Here is a 15,987-nt window from a genome sequence, read left to right as displayed (position 1 = left end):
TATATTTGGAGGGTGGGGGGGGGGGGGGGGGGGGGGGGGGGGATCGGGAAAGGTTCTCAAGTCGGGATTTGAATTCTGGATACCCATAGCGCAATGGCGCTGTATGTTGGCGAGCTGCCCACAAGGCTATCGGCACCGACATTGGAAAAGGCACTTTAAAAATTCCCTCATATACAGTATCCAAGTTTTCCAATACCGAAGGGACAAATTAGAATAATTGTTTTAGCCATTTTAAAATCATTGTCTGATTTGAAACGATTTTGCAGTTTCTTTGGAAGAGAGTCCACATAGTTGATCCTGGCCCTCTGGTTGAGAACCACTGCTTCAAAGGCAGCCTGAATACTCTTTTGACAACTGCAAACTTAAATTAGTGTTTTTTTGTCTATCTTTTGCATCAGCAACATACCTTTCTCCCGCGGAAATATCACCTTCAGCATGCCGAACCTGAGCCGAACCTGCGACCAGGCTACAACGACTTCTACAACAGTGGAAATATCACCTTCAGCATGCCGAACCTGAGCCGAACCTGCGACCAGGCTACAACGACTTCTACAACAGCGCCGCCCTGCAGGAGTTTGTGAGAGCCACACATGTGAGAATCCACCTCCACGGCCAGTACCACACCCGAGATCCCACGGTTCCTTTCCGTCAACGCTACTACGCTGTGGACGAGATCACCATCAGTGGCAGGTCCGAAACCAACAGCACCCTGTCACCAGTCAACCCCAATCAACTGTCACGCTACACAATCTCCCCTTTTTGCCCCATGATTACTGTTCCCAGTAATATAATTTGACATAAATTTGTGGATTTTTAAAATTTGATTGGATTTCTGTGTTTGATGAGAAAATCAGTAGGCAGATAAGGCAGGATAATTCAGACTTTGATGAAACCGAAAGACTTTTTAGGTTCAAGACCAAGTGGAGATGGGAGACAAATGTTGTTTTCTAGTTTGACACAACTGGGGGATTGATGACATGTCTGTTATTAGCCAGAGAGGATAATGCCATGTTTAACACAGATTTTGTCTTTCCGTTAATGGTCTTGTAATTACAGTGTGGATGCCACATTTGGAAATCACTGGCAGGAAAACTTCAGAACTTGTGTTCTTTCTCTCTGAGGCTTCAGCTAATCAGTCTGAAATGTTCTTCTACGTCTCTCAAGAATGTCGAAAATGTTCTTTTGTCTCTTCAGAAGCCGAGACATGGTGTTATACCCATGTATACCTTCAGACATTAAACAGCCACTGTTCTTACGACTATGGTAATTATGTCATTATGCAGGCAGCTGTAACTTGGCTCGCTCTCGCTGTGCGAATGTGTCTGAGTGCGCGAGAGAAGGCAGCTTTAATTAAGAGCTAGTTAAACTGGCACAGACGAAATCGAGATTTAGAGACTGTGAAATCTCATCATCCTCTGACATTCAGAGGTGTCCCCCGTCCTCCCCGCCTTTTCTCTCTTTTTTTCCTGTACGGCTCTCTTCTTTCGCTCTCTGAGACATCGCAACAGCTTCGCCAGAGAAACAAAGGCAGAGAGTAAACAGTAGTGGATTCACCCCCTTAGGGAGACTGACAGTTCAAACCCGCGAGAGGCTGAGAAGAGGATGTATGTGTGTTTGGGGACTAAAATGTGCGTAAATTCAGCCTTTGAGATAGTCTGACAGGGTGTCAAGCTGTGTCTGGGAGCATTAGTGTCTGCTTTACGCTCATACAGTAATAACCTCCAGCAATAACGACAGCCCTCTTTCTTTTCCAGTCTCATCCTCTTTTGTTTGCTTGTTACGTTGTTTGTTTGAGTAACGGAGGTGAAGGGTGCTGCTTTTAGAGGGAGCCGTGTAAAGATGGGTGGATGATAATGCCGAATAAGGGCCCTTGAGAATGAATAATTAAAGCGGTGACCTGCAGGTGCGTGTTCCGTCTGATGGAGACCTGTCAGGTCTGCTGTTGTACATTACGACACGCCGTTGATATTTCCACTGGCATTTATAAATGTTGAATGCGAACGTCCTATTAGCCATGCACAGAGAGAAAGAAGGAATGAAAGGCTGATAGAGAGATCTAGGGAATGTGAAAAGGGAAGAGGAAGATTCTGTCAGGTGCCGTTGATGTTGATGTTGCTGACCCTGTTGATTTGTTGAAACCAGCTACGTATTTCCAAGTTTTTTTTCCTTTTGCCAAAAAGATCCCTTGCTACCTAGCTCGTAGCTTACTTATAATAGTTACTACGATAGCTTACTTATAATAATTGTATTGACCATGGCCAGGAAAATACATATTCAATTGGTAATATACACTGACATTAACTTCTCGCTGGCCGAGTAGCTGATAGGGTGTAAACCATTTAGATTAAAAATCAGTTTAATCAGGTGGACCTCGACTTTTCAGATCCGAGTCCTTTCAAAACCTGAAGGAATTAATAATAATTAATTCCCTACAATTACAAATGAGTTAATTTCATTACATATATATTTTTAAATAATTTAAAGGTGACACTTCCTGCAACTGATTTGACATCAGACTAATTTCATGTCAACATAAAATTACAGAGTTTTTTAATATGGCCTAAAATGGCTATTGCATGTTATTCCAACATAATAATATATTCCAATATTATATAATATAATAAAAAAAATTATTACTGCTGACATAACTAAGCCCTTTTATTTTTCAGCCAGTCAGTTCCCACTTTATAAAAACATTTCCTGGTATACCATTTTTTTTTCCATTTAATTTGTTAAATGTAAATTGTAAAAATTAAAATATCCCATTTCATTTAGAAATGTTTCGCATTATGGAAGTAAAATTATTTCATACATCCCAGTGAAAAATGAACTCAAATCATATCAACATAATCTGCATTATCATCACATCCTGTTCTTTGAGCTACTTCTTTGATCTCACCCAATCTCTGTTTACTGTATTAATGTAAATCCAGATTCCGGCTTTATCTTGGGAACCAGTTCCATTAGATGTATGAGAAGAACAACGATGAAGGTTCTCCAGGAGGATGTGGCTTCTAATTGTGTGTCTTTGTCCCCTTAGGTGTGAGTGCCATGGCCATGCAGACAGCTGTGACACTAGTGTGAGTCCGTACCCCTGCGCCTGCCTCCCAGAGAGCCACACACGGAGCTAATGTGAGTCCCGCAGGGGAGGCCCCCTATTAATTAACCACTTCCCTTTAATGACGTGCAAGAGTCCTCTTTAATGAACAGCAAAAATAGGCCTTAATGGAATGACAGAGAAAAAAAAAAGCAGTGAGAGAGGAGGAGGAGGTGAAGGAGGAAGAGGAAAACAAGAGACAGAAAAATCATTCACGCACAGCTCCAGTTTCCTGATGAAAAGAGCTAGAAGTAGTGGAAAAAAGAAAGGGGAAGAAGAGAAGGAAGTGGTTTTGTGGGCAGCAGGGCTCTAATCGTCCTGTCCCATCAGCCCCTGGGTGTCTTGATGATGAGTCCAGCAAAGGTAATTATATCTCAGGGAAAGCTCTGATGACATAAGGCTCCAGTATTCACACTTTTTCAAGAATGCCAATGTTTGGAAGCTACTTTAAAACTGTAGTTTGCCAAGCTACTCAGAATTTAAGAGAGAAAAAAATAAGAGCTAAAGTGCCACAAAAGGCTTTTTAAACTGTATATACTGTATATAAATTTTCATGAACCATTCGAATAAACTGTTCAAAGCTACATATGAAAGAGAGCAACTGATTCAATGATTTTCTGGTGCTAAATATGAGAGAAAGGTCCATTGAGTCTAGGCCTGTCACGATAATTAAATAACCGTTTTATCGCGATTATTTGATCTAACAACCGCAATGATTGTGCTTTTTATACAACACAAGGGGGAGTCATACACCAAAAGAAACAGAAGAGTACCAGTTTGCTTTTCATGCACTGTATAGCCTTTACAAGGCTCCAGACTAATTCTTCCCACTGGTTGCTCTTTTGCAACTAACTTTCTCAGCTGGTCGCACGAGCACATGATTTGGTCGCAATATTTTTTATTTTATTTGTCTTGCACTACAACATGGGATTATTCAATGCATGCTGATGAACTTTTATCATAGTTTATAGTTATATGGAAACGAAAGTGGTTAACATTCAACCCGTTCTTTATCATCAGTAGTATTATTTGTGATTTGAATTTTGTGAATGGGAGTTTCTCTTTTGCTGTGTTAAGCCGCTGGCTTCGGATGCTTTCACTTTCGAATTCGCGATCTTGTCACTGTTTTGCTTTCATACATCTACATACCTTTCATTTTTTAAGACTAAAACAAAAGATGGATTCATTGTTATTCTTAATCAAAAAGCACAACAACTATAAATCAGTAAGGTACAATGACAAACTAGCTTACAAAAACGTTTATTAACAAAAACGAATAAGATGAGGCATGGCACACACCACATGCTGTATTATATACCGACTAATAAATTACAGAACGTTTAGCAAACACTGAGGAATCAAATAAATAGGCCTAAATAAATAAAAGAGAGCCTCCATAGCGTAATGTGAGGTAAACAGCAATGTTTTTCAAAAATGAAAACAAAAAGAAAAGTAAAACTAACGGTGACAGTGCTTGCATGGTTTTTTTCCCCCACAAGAATACCAGCATGTTCACCTTCTCTGGTTTAAGAAGCTGTCTTTTACTTGACTTTTACTTGAAAACCATCCATCGTTTCCTCAATATGCGCGTCATTTTTGCTGCGCGCACCTTCGCACTCGGGCTGACGCGGCGAGTATACTCTCTAAGCGCTGTTTCGTTATGCTTTCAGTTTCGTTTGCTGTTTGATGTTTCTCATATGCAACAGAAATTGCAGCGCTTATGAGTTGACCAAACATGGTAGTCGCGTATCCTGCTGTATCACCTGAAGCCATTCCATATCTTAAAGGGGTCATATGATGCTGCTAAAAAGAACATTATTTTGTGTATTTGGTGTAATGAAATGTGTTTATGCGGTTTAAAGTTCAAAAAACACATTATTTTCCACATACTGTACATTATTGTTTCTCCTCTATGCCCCGCCTTTTTGAAATGCGATGATTTTTACAAAGCTCATCGGTCTGAAAAGCGAAGTATGCTGTGATTGGCCAGCTATCCAGTGCGTTGTGATTGGCCGAATACCTCAAGCGTGTGACGGAAATGTTACGCCCCTCACCATACTGTGAATGCCGTGTCCTGGCCGGAGCAACGAGGCAAAAACATGAAAACCCATTACAAACTAGGCATTTGTTGCATCCAGTGGGGACATAATTACTTGGTTTTGAGACTTTAGTTTTTGCAACTTTACAGATCTTCTTTATGCACCAAGAGCTTGTAACACTTCAAAGAGAAAGGAAAAATTGAAATCGCATCATATGACCCCTTTAATGTGAGGGACAGAATTTAGGTTTACAGAAACTCATCTTCTTTCTGCTGCATATGTCAGTCATTCTCCGCTCAGCATTCAAACGGCATGTCACGTTCAGTTATGACAGTCAGCACGGTAAAACTCTCTCTCCAAGATGATATATTCCCATTATAATACTTTAAGTTTAAGGAAGGAAGGAATGATCACAAACAGAAAGATTATTAGAAGCCTTTCTTTTTCTCATGATTCCTATCTTATATTCATGAATGTATTTTGTAAGAATGCAAATAGTTAACAGAATAAACATTGTATAATGTGCACCAAAGATTTTTTTTCAAGATATTGTTTTTGCTGCTAAATTATACAGTTAGCTAGTTTAATTTCATAGCTTATATATTTTTATTCAAATTTAGTTTTTCTCTGTAATGAGGAAGAGAGTATTTAGTGGCTTGCATTTAACAAGGGGTTTAGTTCCACAAACACAGTATTGATATTCTGTAGTGGTGTAGAAAAAAAAAACGCTGGTGTTGGATCGGTATTGGACGATTGTTAGAATTTGGAATACTCTATATAATCATACACTGCAAAATAATAACTCAAAAAGATTAAAAGATAACATCATAATTATTTACTGAACCCTTAAATTAATCAATTATATAATGAAAGCCATAAAAACAGACAATTAATCGTCATAATCGCCAAAGCCCTAAAACAGACAATTAATCGCAATAACCGTGACTATTTTTAGACAATTAATCATCAGCCAAATTTCATAATCGTGACAGCCCTAATTGAGTCCAAACTGATTCACTATAATGAATCAAACCTTCTCACCATATTTAGGTGAACCAATTCAATTGAATGAATCAGTTCACTAGAATGAATCAGATTTCTAGAGAAAGGGCCTTTTTAGGCAAACTGATTCACCAAAATGAGTCAGACATTCCTACATATGATAAAGAGGAACATTTAGGACAAACTAATTCAGTAGATGGGACCATTTAGAATGAACTGAATTACTTGAACGATTTAAACCATTTGACACTACATTTGAGAAGAAAGACCATTTAGGAAAAGCATTTGATTTATGGCTTCAGCAAAGTTGTGTGTGCCATACAATATGACATTAAAAGCAAATATATAACATTTTATTGCGTTAGACAGCCTGTTGTTGGCAAAACAAGCCACATTTTTTGACAACAGTAACTGTCACGCTATTGAAAAATGTAGTTGGTTTTAAACTTCTTGTATTTGAATAACTGCTTTTGGCGAAATAAACACCAATAGTCTTTTCAGTATTCTCCATCATCTCCAATCCTCTCTGGAATCTCTTCGCAGTTCATCCTATTGAGAATCTGTACTGTCCAGATCGCTGCTTATAATTCTGAACATTGGGAGCAAGTCCCAGGATTAAACTTTTAAACCTGATGTTTGGTGATTTAAATTATTCACCAGATGCCATGCATTATTCAGGGCCAGACACGACACACTCTCTCTACTGCTGCTACTGTTGTTGTTTTCACTGAAACAAACAAGAGCCACATCTAACACGTAGATGCTGAAAAGTGTGTGTGTGTAAATATGATAAATATGAGTTGTCTCACCGCCCTAAACGCCCCTAGACCCAAACACCTGGCTTCGAGGAGGGACTGCCGCCTGCCCCGGAGCTGTCTGCTGTGTTTGCTTACTAGCTCTGAGACACAGATCTAGGCTGGCCCTACTAATGTTTGCTTCCTCGTAATATTCCAGCCAGAGCCAGTGAAGGTGTGTCATTTCTCGTCTTCAGTGCACATGGAGTGAACTGATTGTCACTGAGTGGGAACGGCAGTGTCGGAGGTCACATGTATGTGACATGGGACATTCGTGTCATTCACGTTCCACAGAGAACATTTCGATGTGTCCTTGTTGATGCCTCAGCCACATTCCACAGCATTCAGCCCTCAGAAGCCATTCAGACAATGTCTATTAACAAATCTTCATCTTCTGTCTCTGTGTAAGAGTGTGTCTTCTAGACCACTGAGGTCAGATCCTGATTACCAACATGGAGAGGAGTGTAGCTAGGTCAAATATGCGACGATGCTAACAGATTCATTGCTAAGATTCTCTTCTAAAAAGTTCCCTTTCAGTCGGTCACTCTCAATGTAACATACGTAACCGAGACGTTCACTCTTCATATGTAGCATTCATTTTAGCTAATAACTTGGATGGTTAAAGGGATAGTTAACCCAAAAATTGAAAATTTTGTCATTAATTCCTCACCCTCATGTCGTTCCAAACCCATAAGATGCTCGTTCATCTTCAGAACACAAATTAAGATGAAGTATTTTTGATGAAATCCGTCATTCGCAACTACCACGGTTCAAGGCACAGAAAGGTAGTAAGGACATCATTAAAATAGTCCATGTGTCATGGTACTCTCGTGAAGACACAAGTAATACTATTTACAATAATAAACAAATATATTTATTAATAATATTTTTGTAGTTTTGTTTTGTGGTTTTGTTTTATAGCTTGTAATTTAGTTAACTGGTGTATCACCAATTGTGGGAGGGAATATTATCAGCTAAATGAAACTCAGTCGCTCTAAATATGAGGCATATTCATAATCATATCAGCATTATGAAATAATAGTGTCCCTTCCACTATAATTACTGATTTAAAGTTGTGTAACCAGCCTCAGTGCGATCCCTTCGGTCTTTTCTAGAGTGACTATAAATGATGGAGAATGCCATTTTGGCAATGCATTGCTAAAACCTTGTGTTTTCAAACAGGCTAAAGGTTAACTGTAGGCTCGCTACTGGTGCAGCCACGCGCAGACCTTTCCTGAGGGAGCGTGAAATTAGCCATGGCATTCACAGAGGACTTTCACACGGGATGAAGACTCTTTCCCCACTGGAGCCCGGTCCTCTCCACCTCACGCACTGGAGACTAATACAAAATACACAATACCTGCATGTGCTGATCTCTGTCCTGCACTTTTAGTTTTATGTTTTTAAATTAGTCTGCTTATTTGCATTTAAATTTTTTGCATCAACTTTGGATGAACACATACATTGTTTGGAACTGGTTCTTTATTTTTTAACATCTACCTTTGTTATTTTAGGGTCATTTATGCTTTAGTATTGCAAAGCTGTTGCACTTATAGATGCTCTCTCTGAAACTACATTCTGCAATGTGTAAAAATTCAAATCCCTGTAGCATGTTGTCAGACCCCTGATTGGCACAGAGGGCTGTAGCGGCGGGTGGTCTGTGTCTGGCTCTTCCAGCATCCAGCCTGCTGAATTTGCAATTCCCTCCGGGCTCACGGCCCACTACGGCTGCCCAAACAACAGCCTGACACAGCGAGCCAGAGCAGTCGCTGGGGAATCCTTTGCTTTTTATAATACATTTTTAATCATTTCATTTGATGCCTCCCATGTTCTCAGTAATTTGTAATGACTGTTCACAAAAATCAAATACTTTGCCAGTAAAGGCTCAAAAAACTAATTTTTCTCCTCTTGCCTCTTTGCCTCTTTCTTTCGATTATGAGATGTTCGTTCGATGAAAGTGTCCTATTAAAATAGTTCAGTTGTTGAAAGTCACTTATAATAAATGAGCTGATTTTGCTCTGTCTTGTACATATGGAAATATTGTGTTATTTGTGACTGTGGGGACTTTATCATTGATCCTTGAGGTCGCATCTGGATATTGCTGATAAATGTATATGTAGATGATGTATGTAGATGTGCTCTGATCTCTCACTCTCTCCAACAGTGTGAACGCTGCTCTCCTCTATTCAATGACAAACCCTTCAGAGCTGGAGATCAGGTACAGGCGTACAACTGCCGCCCATGCCAGTGCTACGGCCACACCTCTTCCTGCCACTACAATGCCAGCCTGGATCCTCACCCTGAAGATCACTTTAGAGGAGGAGGAGGGGTGTGTGATAACTGTACACATCACACCACAGGTAACAGCATTTAATGTTTTTTTTTCAGTGTGTGACTGTATTGTAATGTTCCTATTTGTGAAATGTAAAATTAAACTTTAAAAATCCTACAATGTGATTTTCTGGATTTTTTTTTCTCATTTTGTCTCTCATAGTTGAGGTATACCTATGATGAAAATTACAGGCCTCTCTCATCTTTTTAAGTGGGAGAACTTGCACAATTGGTGGCTGACTAAATACTTTTTTTCCCCACTGTATGTAGATGTGCTCTGATCTCTCACTCTCTCCAACAGTGCGAACGCTGCTCTCCTCTATTCAATGACAAACCCTTCAGAGCTGGAGATCAGGTACAGGCGTACAACTGCCGCCCATGCCAGTGCTACGGCCACGCCTGTTCCTGCCACTACAATGCCAGCCTGGATCCTCACCCTGGAGAACACTTCAGAGGAGGTGGAGGGGTGTGTGATAACTGTACACATAATACCACAGGTAACAGCATTTAATGTTTTTTTTTCAGTGTGTGACTGTATTGTAATGTTCCTATTTGTGAAATGTAAAATTAAATTTGGAAATGTATTAAAACTTCAGATTTTTGGAATTGTCTGCTTTAAATTAGTTTATTGGTAAATTATAAATTTATATATATATATGGGTCAATATTACTGTAGGGTGGCTTTTGGTGTCCTGTACATAAATAACTCATTTGCCATGATAACTTAACATAAAAATGACTATGAAATGGTGTGTTATATTAGGTTACGTTTTTATATTCATAACAAAAGCATTACTTGGCTCTTTAGATACATTTTCTAGATGTTTTTTTAGTTTTGTGTAAGAGGATGCGTGCTATTTTGCTATGTGCCATGCACTGCTCATTAAATTTGAATGATAGTAGAATATTGTCAAATCATAAAATTAAAAATTTTTGTTCTCCTATTAATATTTTTTTTTAAATAAGAGATTACTCAATTTGAGTGTATTGATCATTTGGTAATAAAAACAATATTTTTATTTAATAAAAAAAGAAGAGTTTGTCCATGTCCCTTGAATGGTTCTCCACCCTATCATATCGGGGAATCCGCCCCTTTAAGAAAAGGCCATCCCCTTTAGTGACATCAGGACAACAGATTTTTTTTGTCTCTTCAGTGGCAGGAATTTCAACCGCTGAGGTGAAATTTGTTGGTGACTTTTCAATTGAGAAATTTTCTTCGTATGGGTTTGCTTACTTAGTTAGCCAAAGCTTAACATGTTCACCCTGTCGGCATAAAATATGCCAGAAGTGATTAGAATACAGTATTTTCAAAATATGTAAGTTTAAATATACCAAATTCTCTTCAACAACCAGACTAACTATTCAGCTAGTCACAGTTTGTTGTAAGATAATATACTAATTGAAGCTCAAAATGTCCACCTTGTCGTTATTCCAAATTGTCCACCCTGTTGGCCACTTAGACTCGATAGGGTGGACATGCACATGACAGGGTGGACATAGCGTTCATTTGTAGCAAATATTGCAAAAAACAAATATGAATGGGGGGGGGGGCATTTTGTCATGCTTTGTGTGTTCTGCTTTATGTGTCCACCCCATCATGTGCTGGTCCACCCTGTCATCTTGATATTTTACTATAATATTTTAAATAATAATTCAATCATATCTATATAATCCAGTGTGTTCAATAGCTAGGTGTGGGGCCAATACCATGCAAACAAAAAACTGCATCCAAATATCACAGTTTTCTCCAAATAAGAAAAAATACATGTGCACATTGTATGAGTTTCTTTAAAAACACATGGTTTACATAAAATCTTTTATGTATTTATAATTTGAAAGCAAGCAAATAACCCTGTTTAGGAACGGGACATCATACCCTTTAGAAAATATAATTTGCATCTTAATTTTTGCAATGAAAACGTATTTAACCGTAATATATATGTCCATGACAGGGTTAGTGGTTGACTGATATTGGTTTTTTGACAGCCGATGCCGATATCTTGGAAAGCAGGGTGACCAATGGCCGATATAAAGCAGATATAATTTTATTTATTTTAATTCATATTTAAGAAATTTTAAATCATTTGAAAATGGATTAAAAAATTAATGTGTAAAATAAACAAATAAATAAATATTTAATACAAATATAATTAAAAAGGAAGTAAACACTGTAACCAACAGGGCACTCAGTAATCTGGGAAGTTTGTGTGCATTGATTTTCTTCGTATGGGTTTGCTTACTTACTTTGCCAAAGCTTAACATGTTCACCCTGTCGGCATAAAATATGTCAGAAGTGATTAGAATACAGTATTTTCAAAATATGTAAGTTTAAATGGGTAGACATATATACATCTATTAAAATTCCTATAATTTTAAAAAGGGACAAACTAAATACAAAGACTTTCTAAAATGTTTGTTCATTTTTCACTTCAACTTTCTCTCGTTATGCTTATAATTTGTGAATGATAAAATGAAAATGTATTTAAATGATTATGAATGAAAAAAAAATTATTTAATAAAATATTAATAAAAATTCAAAATAGAGTAATTCTTCCTAGTGGACTCAAATATGTCAAATTATTCAATATTTAAAAAAACAAACAAAAAAATTTAATTTGAGTAAATATTGTGTAAAGAAAAGTATAAAAAAATGAGTCATCCTGCTCTCCAGATACGACAGTCAATTGAAAAACCCATATTTGTCAACCTCTAGGACCTATATCTGTCATATGTTTTATAAAATAATTTTGTATTGTTCCAATATGCCGTACCTAACAGAAACCCAGATATTTTTCATTACAACAGCTGGAAAAAAAGTAGTGATATAATGAAAGCATCAAAAAGCAGAGCAGAAAAAAAAAATCGAAATAATGCATCAGAGTGAAAACAGATGGACATTTAATGAAGTAAATCAGGCCATGCTAACAGGTTCATTGTTTCATATGCTGGGCATCAGGCACAGTGGCAGGTAGGGATGAAAGAGGACATTAAAATGGACACCTTAGAAAATTACACATCTCTCGCCGGACCTCTCCCAAGACTGCAGTTTTTTAATTTGAAATCATAGTTCTATGATATGATTGAATTTTAATAGGTTGACATCAATTTCCCCCCTCCCCCCACACGCAGACTCTCTCTCTTTGGGTTTTAAAAGCAGGAACTGTGAACGGTTTCGGAGTCTGTTCTACAGGGAGGTGGGTGCACTCTTGTGGACCAAGGACGTGTGCAAACCATGTGAGTGCCACAGCGCTGGGACCGTCAATGGCAGTTCAGAATGTGAGCCGGTAAGTGTAAACATGCACACAAATACATGGGTATGTATTTCCCATAAATAAAAACCCATAGAAAGTAAAGCAGATAATGAACCCCCCACCATTCACCACGTTTATCTCCTGCTCTTTGCATTTTTGTATATTACATATGTTGATTCATTTAACAGTTAAGATTACTTAAAGCTCATTTTAACACATTATGCAGATTTTTTTGCTTCTGGTCTATATCTGATATTTGAGACTTAAGACACATTTCCGAATTTCGAGATGCAATAGTAGCTCTGCATATGCAAAGGAAGACATCTGAGGCTTTGATCCCCGGCTTTGTGACGGACCTGAGAATTGTAGATTCAGATAACGATATTGGCCAGTCCCTCTCGAGAGGGTTGCATTGATGTATTGGCTGAGGACTTTAGTATTCACAACAGCATTTATCAGTGGTTTGATCAGGGAGTATGTAAAAGTGTCGTCATGAGAGCCTCTCTCAGGAGAATTCTCCCCCACCTTTTCCTTTATCTTAGCATCATGAAAGCCATTTTGGAGCAACAGATCCATGTCGATAGATATACTGGATGACAAATTCAGAATCAATGGCTGGGTCAGCCCCGTGTTAGATTGTTACCTTATTTAAATGATCAGAATGATTATTTCCTCACATATGGTAATGACTTTACACTGATAGTTGGGCCATTTCTGTTTGGTGCTGGGTAGGGATTGAGTATTCTTAGCTCATGGTAGGAATTTATGTAGCTTACGTCTTGTTTTATTTATTAGCATTATTGATGATTCAAGATTTAAGAGTATTTTTATGATGCATATATATTTTTCCTTTTCCAACAAGTAATGCCGTATTTTTTTTGTTTATTTCAGTAAATATATAAATTCTGTTGTGTAATAGATAAAGAAAACCACAAATATTACAGTAGTCTCTAAATAGAGGATTTTTTTTTAAATAATAATAATAGTAATAACATTTAGTTAGACTAAATGGAATATTTGTCCTTTTTTAATGTACTACTACTAATGTACTAATCTACTACTACTTCAGCTATTATATGATATGATATATGATATGATATGATACCAAAATGCGGGTTAAAATCATTTATTAGTATTCTTCCAAAAGTCAACTTTTCAAAAGCGTTGGTTTTTTTTACTTTTGCATCCGCAATTAAAGGGATAGTTCACCTAAAAATGAAAAGTCTGTCATCATTTATTCTCAAGTTGTTCTAAACCTGTATGAGTTTTTTTTAAATCTTTTGAATACCAAAGATATTTTTAGGAATGTTGGTAACCAAACAGCTGCTGGTAGCCATTGACTTCCACAGTAAGGAAAAATACCATGTCATGGGGAGCAGAAGAAAGTGAAAGGGGAAAAAAAAACTTGTACAGGTTTGAAACAACTTGAGGGTAAGTAACCAATGACAAAATATTAATTTTTGGGTGGACTCTCCCTTTAAGCTTCGAGTCATTTGAGTCATCTAGTCTCTTTTCCAAAAGTTCTGACATATATAACTTTACCACAAGGATCACGGAAGCTATTCATGTCAGTAGTATCAAATATTCCCTCTTTTCATCCAAACAACAGCTGGTACTTTAGCGTTGGTTTTTTTTAACTTTTGCATCCGCAATTAAAGGGATAGTTCACCTAAAAATGAAAAGTCTGTCATCATTTATTCTCAAGTTGTTCTAAACCTGTATGAGTTTTTTTTAAATCTTTTGAATACCAAAGATATTTTTAGGAATGTTGGTAACCAAACAGCTGCTGGTAGCCATTGACTTCCACAGTAAGGAAAAATACCATGTCATGGGGAGCAGAAGAAAGTGAAAGGGGAAAAAAAAACTTGTACAGGTTTGAAACAACTTGAGGGTAAGTAACCAATGACAAAATATTAATTTTTGGGTGGACTCTCCCTTTAAGCTTCGAGTCATTTGAGTCATCTAGTCTCTTTTCCTAAAGTTCTGACATATATAACTTTACCACAAGGATCACGGAAGCTATTCATGTCAGTAGTATCAAATATTCCCTCTTTTCATCCAAACAACAGCTGGTACTTTCAATCCATCCCAAAGAAGAGACCTGTTTTGTTAAGTCTTAAAAAGCATCCCAGCAGCCCAGTGGGGATCGTCGGGGTGGGAGGTAGAGACAGAGAGCAAAGCTGCCCATCCATGACTCACACGCGCTCACACTGGCCTGCTCAACTTGACTAATTGGAGCACGGTCACGTGACGCTCTCCTTCCTCCGCAGATCGGGGGGCAGTGTAAGTGCAAGCGACATGTGTCTGGCAGACAGTGCAATCAGTGCCAACACGGATTCTACAAGCTGCAGTCGGCACTGGCTGACGGCTGCCGCGCCTGTAACTGCAATACCGCCGGGACCGTGCAGCCAGATATTACCTGTCACCAGGACTCAGGTCAATGCCAGTGCAAGGCAAACGTAATCGGTACGTATCAAGCAGCATTGTGCCCTCCATCGCTCTTTTGCTCTCTTCTCCCATCCTTCTCTTCCTCTCTCTCTAACTTCTTTTTTCTGTCTCTCAACCTTTTTCTCTGTTTCTCTCTGTTAATTCCCACAAAATTGATAAGCTGTACAGGGCAAAAAATAAATACATAAACAGATAAATGAGTATGGCTGGAATCATAAATGTTGTACTGTCTCTTTGTAAATAAACTATTAAATAAATATTTGACGTAACAGCCGTGATGTTAATTTTGATCAACATTAGGATTTTATCTTAAAATTTATAATAATGTAAAGGAACCTTGCTTTTAATTTCTTTTAAAGGAATAGTTCACCCCAAAATAAAAATGTTGTCATCATTTACTCACCCTCGTGTCGTTCCAAACCTGTAAGTGAGTTGTTCTTATGTTATTCTTATGTTATCTTATGCGCATAGTAGGGAAAATCACTATGGAAGTCAGTGGGGACCATCAGCTGTTTGATTACCAGCATTCTATGATGCATATATATTTTTCCTTTTCCAACAAGTAATGCCGTATTTTTTTTGTTTATTTCAGTAAATATATAAATTCTGTTGTGTAATAGATAAAGAAAACCACAAATATTACAGTAGTCTCTAAATAGAGGAAAATTTTTTAAATAATAGTAATAACATTTAGTTAGACTAAATGGAATATTTGTCCTTTTTTAATGTACTACTACTAATGTACTAATCTACTACTACTTCAGCTATTATATGATATGATATATGATATGATATGATACCAAAATGCGGGTTAAAATCATTTATTAGTATTCTTCCAAAAGTCAACTTTTCAAAAGCGTTGGTTTTTTTTAACTTTTGCATCCGCAATTAAAGGGATAGTTCACCTAAAAATGAAAAGTCTGTCATCATTTATTCTCAAGTTGTTCTAAACCTGTATGAGTTTTTTTTAAATCTTTTGAATACCAAAGATATTTTTAGGAATGTTGGTACCCAAACAGCTGCTG

The 15,987-nt window shown here is 37.6% G+C and overlaps 1 pseudogene; it reads left to right on the top strand.

The window, feature by feature from the left end:
* The window catches only part of LOC107590940 (usherin-like), a 257,040-nt pseudogene that overhangs the window by 35,146 nt on the left and 205,907 nt on the right, over positions 1-15,987 (top strand).

Source organism: Sinocyclocheilus grahami, unplaced genomic scaffold, assembly GCF_001515645.1.
Source record: "Sinocyclocheilus grahami isolate Dianchi unplaced genomic scaffold, SAMN03320097.WGS_v1.1 scaffold134.1, whole genome shotgun sequence".
Taxonomy (NCBI): Eukaryota; Metazoa; Chordata; class Actinopteri; order Cypriniformes; family Cyprinidae; genus Sinocyclocheilus; species Sinocyclocheilus grahami.
Note: the sequence above shows the minus strand (reverse complement) of the source record. Positions and strands in the feature narration are given on the sequence as shown.